We start from the raw sequence: 16511 nt of genomic DNA on the forward strand, positions 1-16511 counted from the left end.
ATTTTCTTCGGCTTTGGGCTTATTTCTTAGATAGTGATTTGTATTAGACTATCATCATCATTGCTCGACCGCAGTCGAGACAATGGATTCCACTCGCTGGTGCCAGGAGCCGCGGTTGCGCATAGCAGTGCCCAGGTCGCTAAGATCAAGGCCTGTATCCCTGCTCACCACATCTGGAAAGGTAAGTTTTCTCGATCTCTGAGTCACACGTTTAGGTTTCCAAAGCAATCAATAGGGAGAAAATAACCTCAGATGAGGCACGGAAACAATGACCAGCAAATTGAACGCGCTTGGCTTTAAGGAGGAGAGAGATTGGTTTCAAGGAACCGTATATGGACCATTACGTGGACCGAGCCTACGTTGAAGAAGAAAACCGCAGCTAGATATTTTATCAACAGAAACGCGCATAAGGTAATCGACAACTAGAATAAAGAGAAATGGTGCAAGGGTATCACCCTGGAGAATACAAGCTAAAATAGAAAAAGTTGAAGTCTCACCATCAGGTGTTTGTACTGAGGATTTTGTATTAGTGTACAGAAGTTTTATGGCATCGATGATCTTTTGAGGGATGCCGTAAAGAGAGAGAATATCAAACATTAAGTCGCGATCAACCGAATCAAAGGCTTTCTTGAAATCAACAAAAATCAAAATTGCTTCAAGATTGAAGTTTCTAGCTTCCTCTAAGATTCGTCGAAGGGCAAGAACTTGGCTTAAAGTAGAACGACCACTTCGAAAACCGTTTTGATTTTTACGCAGAATGGGTTCAACATGAAGTCGTATTCTATTCAGAAGAAGTTTATTATAGATATTTGCTGCGATTGGGAGAAGAGAGATACCACGATAGTTTGTGGCAAGACTAAGGTCTCCCTTTTTTGGTACTAAAACGATGGTCGATTTTAACCAGTGTGTTGTACAAACTTTGTCTTCAAACGCGAGGTTGCAAAGCTTTAAAAGGATATCATGAAAATTCCTGTCCTTCCAGATAATAGGTATGTTATCTGGACCAAGGGCCTTGCATGATTTTGTTGTGGAAAGGACCTTTGTCAACTCTTCCATGGAAAAAGAAAAAGTAGATATATCTAGAGGGGGAGAGATTTGCTCTCGTGGGAGAAAGTTATTTGTTGCTAACACCGGTTTTTTACCTAAAAGATTTTTGAAATGCTGTAACCAATTATCTAAGCGTTTTTTATCCGAGCCACCTTTCAGCTGGATGGACGGTTTTGAGTTCTTGCCACTTAGTTTTTGTACTACTTTCCAAGCATCGCGATGAGAATTTTTGGAATATTGCTCAGACATGTCCTTCAGCTGAGTATCAATAAAAGAAACTTGAGCCTCTAGGTAGGCCTCGTCTAGTTTAATCTTGGCAGAGTTAGGTTGCTCCTTGCGCCTCCGCGTTGGTACTGCATTATACAAAGAGGAAGCTTTTGTTAGAATTTCTCTTGCTTTCTTGACTAAGGGACATTCTTTTGGGTCTGATTTAGCTCCTTTTTGTTTTCTTGGAAGTTGCTCTAGGGCAACTTTTTCTGTGGAATCTTTAAGACAAGAGTACGCTAGCTCAACATCATCTTTGGTCAATTCTTCGTTGAAAAGAGTAGAGAAACGAATAAAAACCTCAATTCCAAACATGCTACAGACTTCAGGAGTTGTAGAGGCTCTTTTCCAATTTATTTGTTTTAAAGGATTAGGTTTCGAAGGTTTGGAAGAGCGAAGACTAAGTTTGACCTTAGAAGATACGATGCGATGATCAGTACTCACAGTAGCAAAGGAAGAATATGATCTTGAGTCCTGTATGCTATTACGCCATTTTTTCCGGAAAAGGATATAGTTGATCTGTGCTTTATCGCCGTTTGGATATTTGAAGGTCCAAAGATGATTAGCACATTTCATGAAGGAGTTATTTGAGGAAAAAAGGTCAAATTCTTGTAGAAGATCTAAAAGGTATTCACCATTACGATTTGTAGCCTTGTCAAATGAAAAAAGAACATCAGGGTAGGCAAGTTTGGCATTAAAATCATCATTTTCTATGGAAAGAAAATTATACCTTGGAATATGGATAAGCAAGTTTTTAAGTGACGAATAAAACTCCTCGACATCTTCCTCGCGAGCACTGTTGTGGGGGCTATAGGCACACACTACTGTTAAAACTGGGTTGCTGGAAAATTCAGCAATCACGATTCTAGGTGTAATTTCTTCAATTCTTATTAAGTTGCTGGCTGCTGTAGATGAAAGAAGAAAGCCAATCCCTCCAACAGAAGCATTAAGCGTGTTTTTTGTTGCAGATGAGGTGATAAGCTGGGAGGAGGAAAAATAGAATCGTAAATTAAATCATCGTCAGGGTGAAATATTCGATGTTCTTGAAGAGCAATGATGTCTATAGAGTTATTAGACATGGAGAGTGCAAGTTCATTATTAGACTATAGCATAGTCTAAAGACTGGGTTGTTGCTCTTAGTTTGAAAGGAATATTTACAGTTGCAATTATTATCGCACATCGTTTATATTGCCAAGATTTTTCACGCTTGATCGCAACACATGCAAAGTACAATGAATGGTTATCATTTTCAAATTGGGGGTATATTCGGGCTTGTGGGCATAAGATTGTCGAAGGAGTTTGAATATTTTCAAATCTAGGTGATGACTTTGTCGAATGAACAAAATTTCCGAAGTTTGTAGTAGCTTTTTAAATGCTTCATAAAACATTCATTTCTATCATAATATCTTAAAAATCGATGTTTCGAGGCTATTCACATTTTCACTGCTTTTTCATCAAAAGATGTCGTCACAATCATATTTCTGACGTCAAATAATATTTATTTTTCACTAAAAAACGAAACATTAAAAAAGAATTTTCAGAGCATACCGCTGGGGCTGAGCGCATCTCAGCTAGCTTAATAAAGTTGAGTATAAATTTCAATTAGTTGATTCGAAAAGATTTTGTTATATGCATGCATTAAGAAGAAAAACGTGAAATTCGTAAAGAATTCAATTTACGGTAAAATAGTGTAGGCTTCGGATCACGTTTAAATTTAAAGACCTTGCGAATCTCGTTACCTCTGCTGCCACACAACCGTCACTAAAAACCGCCGCAGAATTAGCAAAACTCAAGGAAACTATCAAAGAAAACGAAAATACGATCAAGAAACTGAAAACAACAGAACAACATCTTCTTGAAATTGTCGAATCCCAGAAACAAGAGCTTACAGAGTTAAAAACTAAACTCTCTAATGATCCAGCCTTGCACACCGTAGAATACGTCGAAAAGAAACTAGAAAAGAAGCTTGAAGATTTCCGGACGGAAATTCTGTCAACTCTTAAAGAAGAGTGTAAAAGATCATACGCCGCTGCTGTTGTCTCTACCAATGAGACCACCACTCCGAACAACGATATCAAGACTGTTATCAAAGAAGTCCGTGATGAGGAGGCAGCGGAAGAAAGAGATCAAATCAGACGGTCAAAAAACTTGATTATCCACGGCGTTGAAGAGACAACAACAATTGATGCTGCTAAGAAAGATGAGACATGGGTAACATCTCTCATTGAAAAGCTCCATGTCAAAGTAGACATAAAACGTATCTCAAGAATTGGCAAATCAACTGATGGGAAAAAGCGCCCACTCATTGTCACTCTAAACAGTGAGGAGGAAAAGGATAGTGTGTTTGGAAATCTTCCAGCATTGAAAGGGATAGAGATGTATAAGGGTGTGAGCGTTTGCGAGGATCTAACTTTAGACCAAAGAAAGAAGTATAAAGAAAAGGCAACTGACGCAAAAACGAAGAACCAGACTGAAAAAGATGGAATTTGGAGAGTAATAGGTTCCGCAAAAAACGGGTTCCGCTCAAGAAGATAATGGCCAACAATCGCCAAAATTAACTAAGAAACCATTGACAAATAAAGTAGAAAATAAGAAGCATAAACAAAAACAAACACGACAAAAATTAAACATTATTGTATACAAACGCAGATCAGCTTACGAAAAAGAAGAAGAAACGAGAACTAGACAAGCTAGTTTTAAATGAAAAGCCCCATATCATAGCAATATGCGAAGTAAAACCAAAAAAATGGAAAAAAGAGCGCTTGATTCAGGACTATGTCGTCAAAGATTACTCCGAGCCTTATGAAACGAATTCCTTGAATAAAGTCGGTCGTGGAATTGTCATCCTTATACACAAGTCAATAAAAAACCTTGTTCTTGAAGTGAGACCTACCCATGATTTTCAAGAAGTATGCATGCTAGAGATCAAGTTGGAAGGATCAAACTGTTTACTCTTTGCATGTATGTATAGGAGTCCTACTAATACGAACACATCAGCCAGGAATAACATTACATTGAACCTTCTCTTAAAGGAAATTGCGTTCAACAACAAATATACTCACAAATGTATCGTCGGTGATTTCAACTACAAATACATCAACTGGAAAAACTGGTCCACTCCTCACGACGAAACAAAGGAAGATGAACAATTCCTGGACGCTCTAAGAGACGCCTTTTTCTACCAACACGTTGATGAACCAACCCGAGCTAGAGGGACGGACACACCTTCCCTTATCGATCTAATCCTGACAAACGAAGAACACCAAGTCAATAATCTAACCTATCTAGCCCCCCTTGACAAAAGCGATCATAGTGTTCTCTCATTCACATTTGAATGTTATTTTGAAACCGAGCCTGTAGGTGTGAAATACAATTACAATAAAGCAGACTACGAAGCGATGAAAGGAGATCTTGAAAATTCTGAATGGGTTACTGGTTTCATTAGCAGGGCAGACGTCACACATGTTAATGAGTGCTGGAATATGTTACGAGATAAACTTCTGGACCTTAGGAACCAATACGTACCATGCACAAAAGAAGAAAACTCTTATAAAAGAAAGAGGAAATTTGCGATTTCGACAGAACTCCGAAAAAACATCAAAGAAAAGCGTCGTCTCCACCGCAAATGGATAAGGTCGATTGGCACATCAACAGAACAGAGAAGTAGAGCTGAATACGTGATAACAAGAAACCTTGTAAGTAGAAAAATAGCACAGACAAGAAGGAGGCTAGAAGAACAAATCTGTGATCAAGCGAAGAAAAGTCCAAAGAAATTCTGGAAACATATTCGCAGCTCCATGAAAACAAAACCGGGAATTTCTCCTCTCCTTCTTGACCCGAAGGATAACTCATCACTCTGTTATAGGGATGAAGATAAAGCAGACGTACTACAGGATCAATTTTGTAGTGTTTTTACACAAGAGCCTGCTGGACCACTACCAGAGTTTGCATCACGTACAGACTCATGTGTAACTTTCGATCTCACCATTGAAATGGTCCGAAAAGAACTGAAAGGCCTGAACCCTAACAAGTCACTGGGACCAGATGAGATACATCCTGCTATGTTGAAGGCGTTAGCTTTCTATATTGCTGTCCCCCTATACATTGTTATGTCCAAATCCTTCGCAGAAAGTACACTACCGGATGATTGGAAATTGCGCACGTATCCCCGATCTATAAGAAAGGAAAAAAGGACTTGGCAGAAAATTACAGGCCAGTTAGCTTGACTTCTATTGCTTGTAGATTGATGGAAAGAATTGTTAAAGATCAAATAATGAAGTTCCTAGTAGACAAAAAGTTACTTTCTGACAAGCAACACGGATTCTTGGGGAAAAGATCAACAGTGACACAATTATTGAGTTATCTTGATAAATGTTCAGACTCAATATCAGAAAGTAAAGTGGTAGATGTTATCTATTTCGACTTTGCCAAGGCCTTCGATACAGTTCCACACCGCAGATTACTCAAGAAACTCGACGCATACGGTATCAAAGGATTCACGTTAGACTGGATCAAATCCTTTCTGTCGGATCGATATCAGTATGTCAAGGTAAATGGTAAACTATCCAAGGAAGGTAAAGTACTCAGCGGTGTCCCACAGGGGAGTGTTCTTGGTCCATTACTTTTTGTGTTATATATCAACGATCTACCTGAGGTTACAAGCTCTGATATGTACCTCTTTGCAGACGACACTAAGCTTGTTGAGGAGATAAATAGTGATGAAGATGCCATTCGCTTGCAACATGATATCGATGCAATGGAAAGATGGTCAAAGGACTGGCTACTCAGATTCCACCCAGATAAATGCCACGTGCTAACACTGGGAAAATTTTGGAACATCAAACATGCCCATCCATACAACATAGACGGGTTAATCCTGGAGCACGTGGATCAAGAAAAAGATCTCGGAGTGATTATCGTCGGGGAACTGAATTTTGAAGAACACATCTTTGGTAAAATCAAGAAAGCTAACTCAATCGTTGGTCTGATCAGCAGAAGTTTTGACTTTCTTTCACCAGAAATGCTCCGCACTCTTTTTATAGCGTTCGTCCGACCTCATCTTGAGTACGCTCAAGCCGTTTGGTCTCCTTGACTCATCAAACACATCGATGCCATCGAGAGTGTTCAGCGAAGGGCCACGAGACTGGTTAGCGGGTACAAGAACAAATCTTACGAATACCGTCTCCGTAAGATTAACCTTCCGACACTGAAAATCAGACGTAAAATTGGCGATATGGTTGAAGTATATAAACATCTTCACGTTTATGATAAATCATCGGCCTGTCAAAAGTTTGTCCTTCGCGAACGCCCGAAACGTCAGCACGATTACGAACTACAAAGAAACTTTGCAAATGATGGTGTCAGAGGGTATCAAACAAATTCGTTTTTCTACAGAAGTATTGACATATGGAATGGTCTTGGAGTTGATGTTGTAGCTGCAACATCTGTCGCCAACTTCAAAGAAAAATTGCTCGCAGAATGGGAAAAAGATCTACATAAATTGTAAAATGTTAAGCATGATTATTTCCTAGAGGTCGATAGACCTGGGAAATATATTACTGTAAATAAATAAATGAAATTTATTTGTCAGCAAAACATTTTATTGATTCAATAACACTTAAAACGTAAAGACAAAGACATCTTAGCATGCGGTTGTTCTTGAAAAAGCAACATACTATTGGATGGATTAGGTTGGTTTGCCTTAGTTCGGTATTTTTTAATCGCTTGCACCTGAAAAAAGCCGAAACGGAAAATTATCTTCAAGCTCAAAACGAACAACAAGCTGAAGTGAGAAGACGTATGAGACGTTGAAAGTTTGCAGTTGGGAAATAAAAATAGCAAAGGCGACGTCTGGGCAAGATTTGAGATTACTAACTATAGATACAAAAACAAAGTTCTTGTTTCCTTGTTAGGGTAAGTGGAATTTATTCCTCTCTATTTCCTGGCGGAGCTTGGGAAATACGGTGCACTCACCGGGTTTGTAAGTATAAGGTAAGGTTGGTATAGAACTTTTCTTCGGGGGTGATCTTCTTCTCCATCTTTGAGAACATAAATTTAGACATTACTTTGCAACTGTCGTACAAACTCCTCCAAGATTTCTTATGATCAACAGCCTTCGCCGACTTGACACTGGCCTAATTCAATTCAAACCTTCAAGACTATCTCAAACATTCCTGTTTGGCAATCCTGTTTTCCCTACAACTCTAAAGACCCTGAACCGATTAGCGATCGCGTTGAAGACTTAAGAATAACTGTGTTATGAAATTTTCTCCTGGTAACGGAGTCAAAATTGGCTCGACCCTCGTGTCTTTGCAAAATTGTGCAAGTATAAATCCATTGATTTTGCGGATGGAATCGTGACGAGCGTGACAAAGCCTTCTTTTGTTACGCGCCAAAGTGCCTTCAAAGTTGAATGACACCTTGCGAAATCCCAACAGAGGGGCTACGGACCTTATTCCGGATAGACAAATACCCAGATACAATAAAACTTAAGTCAAGGAACTGTCGAAATGACAATTGAGTGCCGATAAAGTTTTTGCAAGTGAGGGAAGATAGGAGAATTTAATATAATCGAACTTTTTAATGACGAAACCGAACTTCTATTGCTTCAAAAGTTTTAAGTGTTCGATTAGGTTCGATTATAATTTTCTTACTCGAACTAATCGCTCGCTGCAGTTGGATTAGTTCGATTGTTCGATTAGTTCGACAATTTTTACTGATAGTGATAGACTGGTTTGGAGGTAGGGTAAACAGCTCACGCATTATATATTTAGGTTGATTCCTACTGTAGTGATGACTTGGATGAATTTGGTGAGGAGGATTTCGTTTAGCTTTTGAAAATTGTGTTAACACCATGTTGAAGATGGTTCTCATAGCGAAGTTTAATTCGAAAAGAGTGGCAGTAATGTAATCTCATTGACCCAGACGTTGATTTTCTCTGTGAAAAACGGTGGACAAATTGTCATGATGGTGTTAACTAAGCCGGTTATTTTATCAATCCTTGTGTGGTGACCGCTGAAGAAGGTATCTAGACTCAACCGATGACAAAATTGTAACAGTTGGTGGCGAATGTTATGATTGATGAGCAGATGACCTTCACAAGAAAGCTTCACGATTGACAGTATTGACGACGTTCGATGTTTTAACAATTTTACGATTTCTTATTGGTTTTCTCTTAGAAGCACGCACCAGAGATAAACCGACGGAAACCGTCGACGATGTAGTGTTCCACCGATACCGATCAGTCAGGGGTAGAAAGAAAGGTCATAAAGAATACGTCTACTTGGATGGTTCGTCATTTCGACAAGTGAAACGTAGAGCTCATTTGCTTCGGTATTGAAGCTGTTTGAATGTAGGGTAAGTCGCAACCCGTCTTTGTCAAGTCCAAATGGACCTACATTTTGTCCTCAATACAGATTGACACGATAACGATGATATAATTAACGATTTTGTTGATTCTAATCGCCGCGTCGTTGTTGTTTTTCAATGGTCTCTCCTTCGTGAGGGAAATGAAGAAGGTCTCCTTTCTTCACAGGTCAGGCACTTCCCGCAATCGTGATATAATTGCGTATACTGCGATCGCAGGATAAAATTTTCTCTCTGTTCAAATACCCCGCGATCGCGTTATATATGCATTTTTGCGGTGCCGCGATCGCAGGATATGTTTTAATTCACAGGTCTAGGCGTTTTGAAAGTAAGTGTATGCTCTTTTAATTTCTATTATGCGAATAATTTTGCAAAAGGAGCTTGCTAATTTATTTCAAAAAATTGTCGTCACGATCTGCAAATTTCTGACGTCAAATAATATTTTTGCACTTTGAAAAAAAAAACAACAACAAACAAACCTCAACATTCGAAAAATAAGTTCAAAGCATACAGCTGGTGCTCTCCGCATCTAAGAAAACGTGCTGTAACTTGTGTAAGATACTTTCAATTTGTCGATTGAAATGTTTTCTTTTAAAGAGAGTTAGTAAAGGACTCGACTAACAACATTGAAAATGTAAAAATCCCGAAGAATCTACTATATAAAGTAGAAAGGCTTGTGATCGTGTGGAAATGTATCAAGGCAGCATCCTGTTGGTTGGATTAACTTGGTTTGTTTCAGATCAAAAGTATTTCACCGCTGTAGTACCCAGCTGCCACAAAACAGTGTTTCAAAGTCCAGTTACCATTAATTTCATAACAGATCATCGATTCTGCGCATACCACACTCTGCTCCAAAGGGGTAATGTCGAATGTGACTAGCTGACCAGATTGTTCAGCCAAAACAATTAGAAATGCGGCATTGGCTTCTGCTTGAATGTGAAAGCGTAAGCAACTGGATTATCGACCGCCGGAGGCGGTTTCTTTCATAGTGGTACACTAACCGTGTTTTGTCTTGGCTCATTACTTTGTCTACCATTTACTTTCGGTTTTTCTAACTAGATTACCCAGGTGTTTCTCTTTTTTTTCACTGAATGTCTTTTATTTGGAATTGAATAATCGGGATATGAAAAATGACTATATTTTAATATGTTTTCAATGAAAAGTCTGAAATGTACTGGAGATGACATGTAGGCGTTAATAATGTGCGCACGCTCTTTCGCGAGCGTGATGCGTGATGGAAGGCCGTCGTTTCAGTGTGGTTTACATCCACGCTGTGACCTGGTAATTTTATACAAGTGATTGGTGTTTGTTTAGGTGCGATTGTTTTTCTTGAGCTGAACAATCACTGCACTTAAAAGCTCATTTGATTTTCATCTCAAATCTGGATAAAAACAAAAACAGTCCGTCATTTCCACGACTTCTTGTAAGCAATTTTTTTGTTCGTCTTCGGACGTATTTTCCGGACATGTCCGATTTTAAACTGTCCCAAAAAGTGGTTTCCGTTGTTTGGATTGACGGGGCTTTATTTTGGTAACTCAGTATACCCTAAAGAACATCTGTACTTGCCAAGTGAACCGCTGCGAGTTGGAATCGAACTTCAGTCACCTGTGCAGCAACCAAGGGCAATGACCACTATACCACAGCGCCGTTATATCATGTACTATGGTATTGTTTGGGTAACTGAGAATGTTGAAACTCAAAGGATACTTTTGACTTCATTGAGGTGAGTTATTGGGGTTTTTAAATTTGCCGTTGGGAAAAAACGATATCAAAGTCGATGACGTCTGAACAAGATTTTTCAATTTGTGAAGGTACGATAGATAAAAACTTATGTTCCCTTTGGTAAATTGAAAGCTTTATTCTGTGGTATTTCTTTCCCATTATTTCGTAACGAAAATTCTGCAAGGTTTTCCTTGCTTTTAATTTTCTTCATCAAAAGATGTCGTCACAATCTTATATCTACATTTCTGACGTCAAATAATAATTTTTACTTGAAAAATAATGAAACAATACAACAAAAAACTTGAACATTAAAAAAAGAAAATTCAGAGCGCACGGATTGTGCTGCTTGCGTTTAAGGTAGCGTGAAAATGAGTATGGACTTCAATTTGTTGATTGGAAAGTATAATTCAACAGAAAATAAATGATACATGGTTCAGTTAACATATGCATTTGCGAAGGAAAACGTAAAAATCGTAAAGAATATCATACCGTGAATCATTCTTAAAGAAGCAGCATACTGTTGGTTGGTTTGTTTGTTTTAGATCGGCCTTACAGTATTTCATCGATTGTTCCTAAAAGAAGTTGCAATGAAAATTTATGGTTAAGCTCAAAACACACAACTAGCTGGACTGAGATGCCTTATTAGGGCGTCGTAAAGTTATAATCGGGAAGTATAGACAGCAAAGACGACGTCTGGACAAGATTTTTGAACTTGTGGATGTGCGCTAGATAAAAACAAACTTCTCTTAAGTAAGTCCTTTCTATTCCCTATTTCCAAGTTAAATTTTGCTCAACACCATTAAAGTTTAGAGGCCGACCATATCGAATGGGGAAAGTTGATAGCAAAATGGACGACCTTGGCTCGCATTTGATTTCGATTGGCATTTTGTTCCATTATGCTCTTACGGAGCTGCTGTGTCAGCGTTTCTGAACTGCAAATTCTGAATTGGAAAGTTCACTGAATTTTGGAATGCCAAAACCGCCAAAGCTTGCGATAGCTATGTTTGTGGCTTGGTGGCATTCTTTTGAGTTACTGGGAGTTAAGAGTTGGTGTGGTGCTCCATCTCAGTATTCGACCTCTAAGGTTCGGCGCAAATAGATAGAAAAGGGGATAGACTCCCTCACTCCCGGCTCCGCCGACTTCTAACAGTTAATATACTTACTTCGGGACTTACTTATTTTATTTATTATAGCTGGGATCAGCTTGGTGTCGAATGTTGGAGATAGTTCTCATAATGAAGCTCAGTTTGTATTTGTACATCGTCGTAAAGCAAGTTTAAGCTTCAAGAGGACCGGTTTTAGCGATCTCTGACAGTAATCCAATTTTGTTGATCCAGGCGTTGTTTTCCTTTTATGGAAAACTTTTTGCGGTGGACCTCTTCGGTGACAATGCAAATGTTTGTACCTTTGAAAGCATCTGTTATCTGATCTGTTAAAGGTTAATTGAAGTCTGATGATAAGTCAGGTTTTGTCTGCGCGCTGAAAATAGCTACTTTAATCGGATTAAATCCAGCACAAAATTTTTAGAACCGCATTTTCGGAGGAGAAACTTGTGGCAAAAAATGGCCATTTTCAGCTGTTTTCAGGCATATTCGCAAAATTAAATGAACGCGAAATTTAATCCCATTAAAGTATAGTGAGTCCAAAAAAGGTATGGTATCTACAAATCGTACCACATTACATAACGACTTGGCATAACTTGTTACTTGTGTCTCGTTGTCCGATAACTTGCGGAAGGTGTAAAGGATCAATGGAATCGTTGCAATGACACAAACTAAACCAGGTATTTTTATCGTTGTTTCGTGGTGCCTGAAGAAACAGATATCTTGACTCGACCGATGACAAAGAGTCGGGATAGGTATGGTAACAGTTGATGGTGGAAGTTATGATTGATTGGTAGAAAACCTTCACGTTGTGAAAGACATTGTCATATTTTTTGATCAACTCCTTGTTGATCACTTGCACGGAGGACCTTTTGGTTTTTGGAAAGCTGCGGCTGCTTTTAGATGGTGTAGAAAGTATTGAAAGTGATGTCGAGTGTGCTCTTTTAATTTCGGTATACGTAAAGGTTTTTGCAAGGAAGGCTGAGATTACAAAAAAAGTCGTCACAATCATATTTTTCTCCAAATTTCTGACGTCAAATAATATTTAGCATCTTGAAAAAAACAACAACAAATAAAACTTTACCATTCGAAAAATAAGTTCAAAGCATACAGCTGGTGCTCACCGCATATAAATTTGCATTACCGTGGACCTGAAAATTAAAGACTCCAAACCGTGATGGTTCTTTAGCACATTGTTGGATGGATTAGCTCGGTTTCTTTCAGATCGAAAGTATTTCATTGGTTAGTTGTGCCCAACAAAACCATTAATGATTAATAACTTAAGATGAACGTGAAACACATTTCTGGCTGAATTGAGATGCCGTTTCGGAGAGTAAGTAACTCAAGGTAACAGTTGAGAAATAAAGAAGACAACGTATTGACAAGGAACACTGAGGATGCTATGAATGGAAAAGAAAAAAACTTAATATTTCTTTATGTGAGTTAAAAAAATAATTATCACGTTCATTCTTTCCGGTTTTTTTTGGAAGATTCGATTAAAGTCCTCATAGGTAAAACGTGGATTTTAGAAACCTAGGACACTGGTCAAACGATACGTAAGTTGAATGAATTTTCAAATCTTAACAGTGAATTGACATTCAACCAAAATCTCCATTTCGTGAGTTTTTAGTGGTAATAAAATGGCAACTTTAAAGTTAGTTAGAGGTTGTTTGGTTTATATCATATCATGGAAATAATTCCAATTTGTTTTTGAATCGAGAAATACAGAACTATTTCACTGTTATCTGTCTTTAATGCTAACCTCTAAGGTAAGTGAAACTTTATTTCAAATTCAACTTTTAAATGAAACTGTTCACCTTTGAAATTTATAAAGTGCTTTTAAATCTCCGCTATATATAAATTATACCAGGCAGAGTTGCCCAAAAAGGTTCTAGCTCCTAGCTCCAGGGGGGAGGGGCACTTAAAATACGACCTCAAAGGTAAAGGGTATGTTTTCCAACATAAATGAATGCACTGTAAGGGTCGAAATGAGCGAAGACGAATGAAACTGCATTGTAAAGGTGTAAAAGGTGAGCTAAATAAATTTTTTGGGCAAAATTTTGGAAAATTTGAAAACTTCCAAGAGTGAGCATCGTTAAGGGTAGTTTTTTCACACAAGTTTAAAGTTTCACAGCCCTGCATGGGTCAAATTTTGAGGGCCATATTTTGGCTACATAAACGTTCGTTTTTAAATCAAGTGCACAAAACCCCCGGCCTACCTCCCATTTTCAAGCAGTTAAAAAAATTTTCATCACAATCTTAAATAAAAATCTTTTTTCACGTCAAATACTTTTAAGTGCTTAAAATACTAAAGAAATACTGAACATTAAAAAAAACGAAATTTCAACCAAATGGCAAGCGCTGGTTAAGTTAAAAGTAACCAAACAAAACGTAAGTATGAAATCTTTTTCATATATTGTGAAGAGTACACATCAAAACTCAATGATGAATTTGTGAAAAGTACACATCAAAACTCAATTATGAAATTGTGAACAGTACACATCAAAACTCAATTATGAAATTGTGAAGAGTACACATCAAAACTCAATTATGAAATTGTGAAGAGTACACATCAAAACTCATTTATGAAATTGTGAAGAGTACACATCAAAACTCAATTATGAAATTGTGAAGAGTACACATCAAAACTCAATTATAAAATTGTCAAGAGTACACATCAAAACTCAATTATAAAATTGTGAAGAGTACACATCAAAACTACTCAATTATGAAATTGTGAAGAGTACACATCAAAACTCAAATATGAATTTGTGAAGAGTACACGTCAAAACTCAATTTATGAAATTGTAAAGAGTACACATCAAAAGTCAAGTATAAAATTGTGAAGAGTACACATCAAAACTCAATTATAAAATTGTGAAGAGTACACATCAAAACTCAATTATGAAATTGTGAAGAGTACACATCAAAACTCAATTATGAAATTGTGAAGAGTACACATTAAAACTCAATTATGAAATTGTGAAGAGTACACATCAAAACTCAATTATAAAATTGTGAAGAGTAGACATCAAAACTCAATTATAAAATTGTGAAGAATACACATCAAAACTCAATTATGAATTTGTGAAGAGTACACATCAAAACTCAATTATGAAATTGTGAAGAGTACACATTAAAACTCAATTTATAAAATTGTGAAGAGTACAAATCAAAACTCAATTTATGAAATTGTGAATAGTACACATCAAAACTCAATTTATGAAATTGTGAAGAGTACACATCAAAACTCAATTATAAAATTGTGAAGAGTACACATCAAAACTCAATTATGAAATTGTGAATAGTACACATCAAAACTCAATTTATGAAATTGTGAAGAGTACACATCAAAACTCAATGATGAATTTGTGAAGAGTACACATCAAAACTCAATTATGAAATTGTGAAGAGTACACATCAAAACTCAATTACTCAATTATGAAATTGTGAAGAGTACACATCAAAACTCAATTATGAAATTGTGAAGAGTACACATCAAAACTCATTTATGAAATTGTGAAGAGTACACATCAAAACTCAATTATGAAATTGTGAAGAGTACACATCAAAACTCAATTATGAAAATTGTGAAGAGTACACATCAAACTCAATTATGAAATTGTGAAGAGTACACATCAAAACTCAATTATAAAATTGTGAAGAGTACACATCAAAACTCAATTATAAAATTGTGAAGAGTACACATCAAAACTCAATTATAAAATTGTGAAGAGTACACATCAAAACTCAATTATGAAATTGTGAAAAGTACAAATCAAAACACAATTATGAAATTGTGAAGAGTACACATCAAAACTCATTTATGAAATTGTGAAGAGTACACGTCAAAACTCAATTTATGAAATTGTGAAGAGTACACATCAAAACCCAATTATAAAATTGTGAAGAGTACACATCAAAACTCAATTATGAAATTGTGAAGAGTACACGTCAAAACTCAATTTATGAAATTGTGAAGAGTACACATCAAAACTCAATTGTGAAATTGTGAAGAGTACACATCAAAACTCAATTATAAAATTGTGAAGAGTACACATCAAAACTCAATTATGAAATTATGAAGAGTACACATCAAAACTCAATTATAAATTTGTGAAGAGTACACGTCAAAACTCAATTTATGAAATTGTGAAGAGTACACATCAAAACTCAATTATGAAATTGTGAAGAGTACACATTAAAACTCAATTTATGAAATTGTGAAGAGTACACATCAAAACTCATTTATGAAATTGTGAAGAGTACACATCAAAACTCGATTATAAAATTGTGAAGAGTACACATCAAAACTCATTTATGAAATTGTGAAGAGTACACATCAAAACTCAATTATGAAATTGTGAAGATTACACATCAAAACTCAATTATGAATTTGTGAAGAGTACACATCAAAACTCAATTATGAAATTGTGAAGAGTACACATTAAAACTCAATTTATAAAATTGTGAAGAGTACAAATCAAAACTCAATTTATGAAATTGTGAATAGAACACATCAAAACTCAATTTATGAAATTGTGAAGAGTACACATCAAAACTCAATTATAAAATTGTGAAGAGTACACATCAAAACTCAATTATGAAATTGTGAATAGTACACATCAAAACTCAATTTATGAAATTGTGAAGAGTACACATCAAAACTCAATGATGAATTTGTGAAGAGTACACATCAAAACTCAATTATAAAATTGTGAAGAGTACACATCAAAACTCAATTATAAAATTGTGAAGAGTACACATCAAAACTCATTTATGAAATTGTGAAGAGTACACATCAAAACTCAATTATGAAATTGTGAAGAGTACACATCAAAACTCAATTATGAAATTGTGAAGAGTACACATCAAAACTCAATTATGAAATTGTGAAGAGTACACATCAAAACTCAATTATAAAATTGTGAAGAGTACAAATCAAAACTCAATTATAAAATTGTGAGGAGTACACATCAAAACTCAATTATGAAATTGTGAAGAGTACAC

Source organism: Clytia hemisphaerica, unplaced genomic scaffold, assembly GCF_902728285.1.
Source record: "Clytia hemisphaerica strain Z4C2 unplaced genomic scaffold, Clytia hemisphaerica genome assembly, whole genome shotgun sequence".
NCBI classification, from domain to species: domain Eukaryota; kingdom Metazoa; phylum Cnidaria; class Hydrozoa; order Leptothecata; family Clytiidae; genus Clytia; species Clytia hemisphaerica.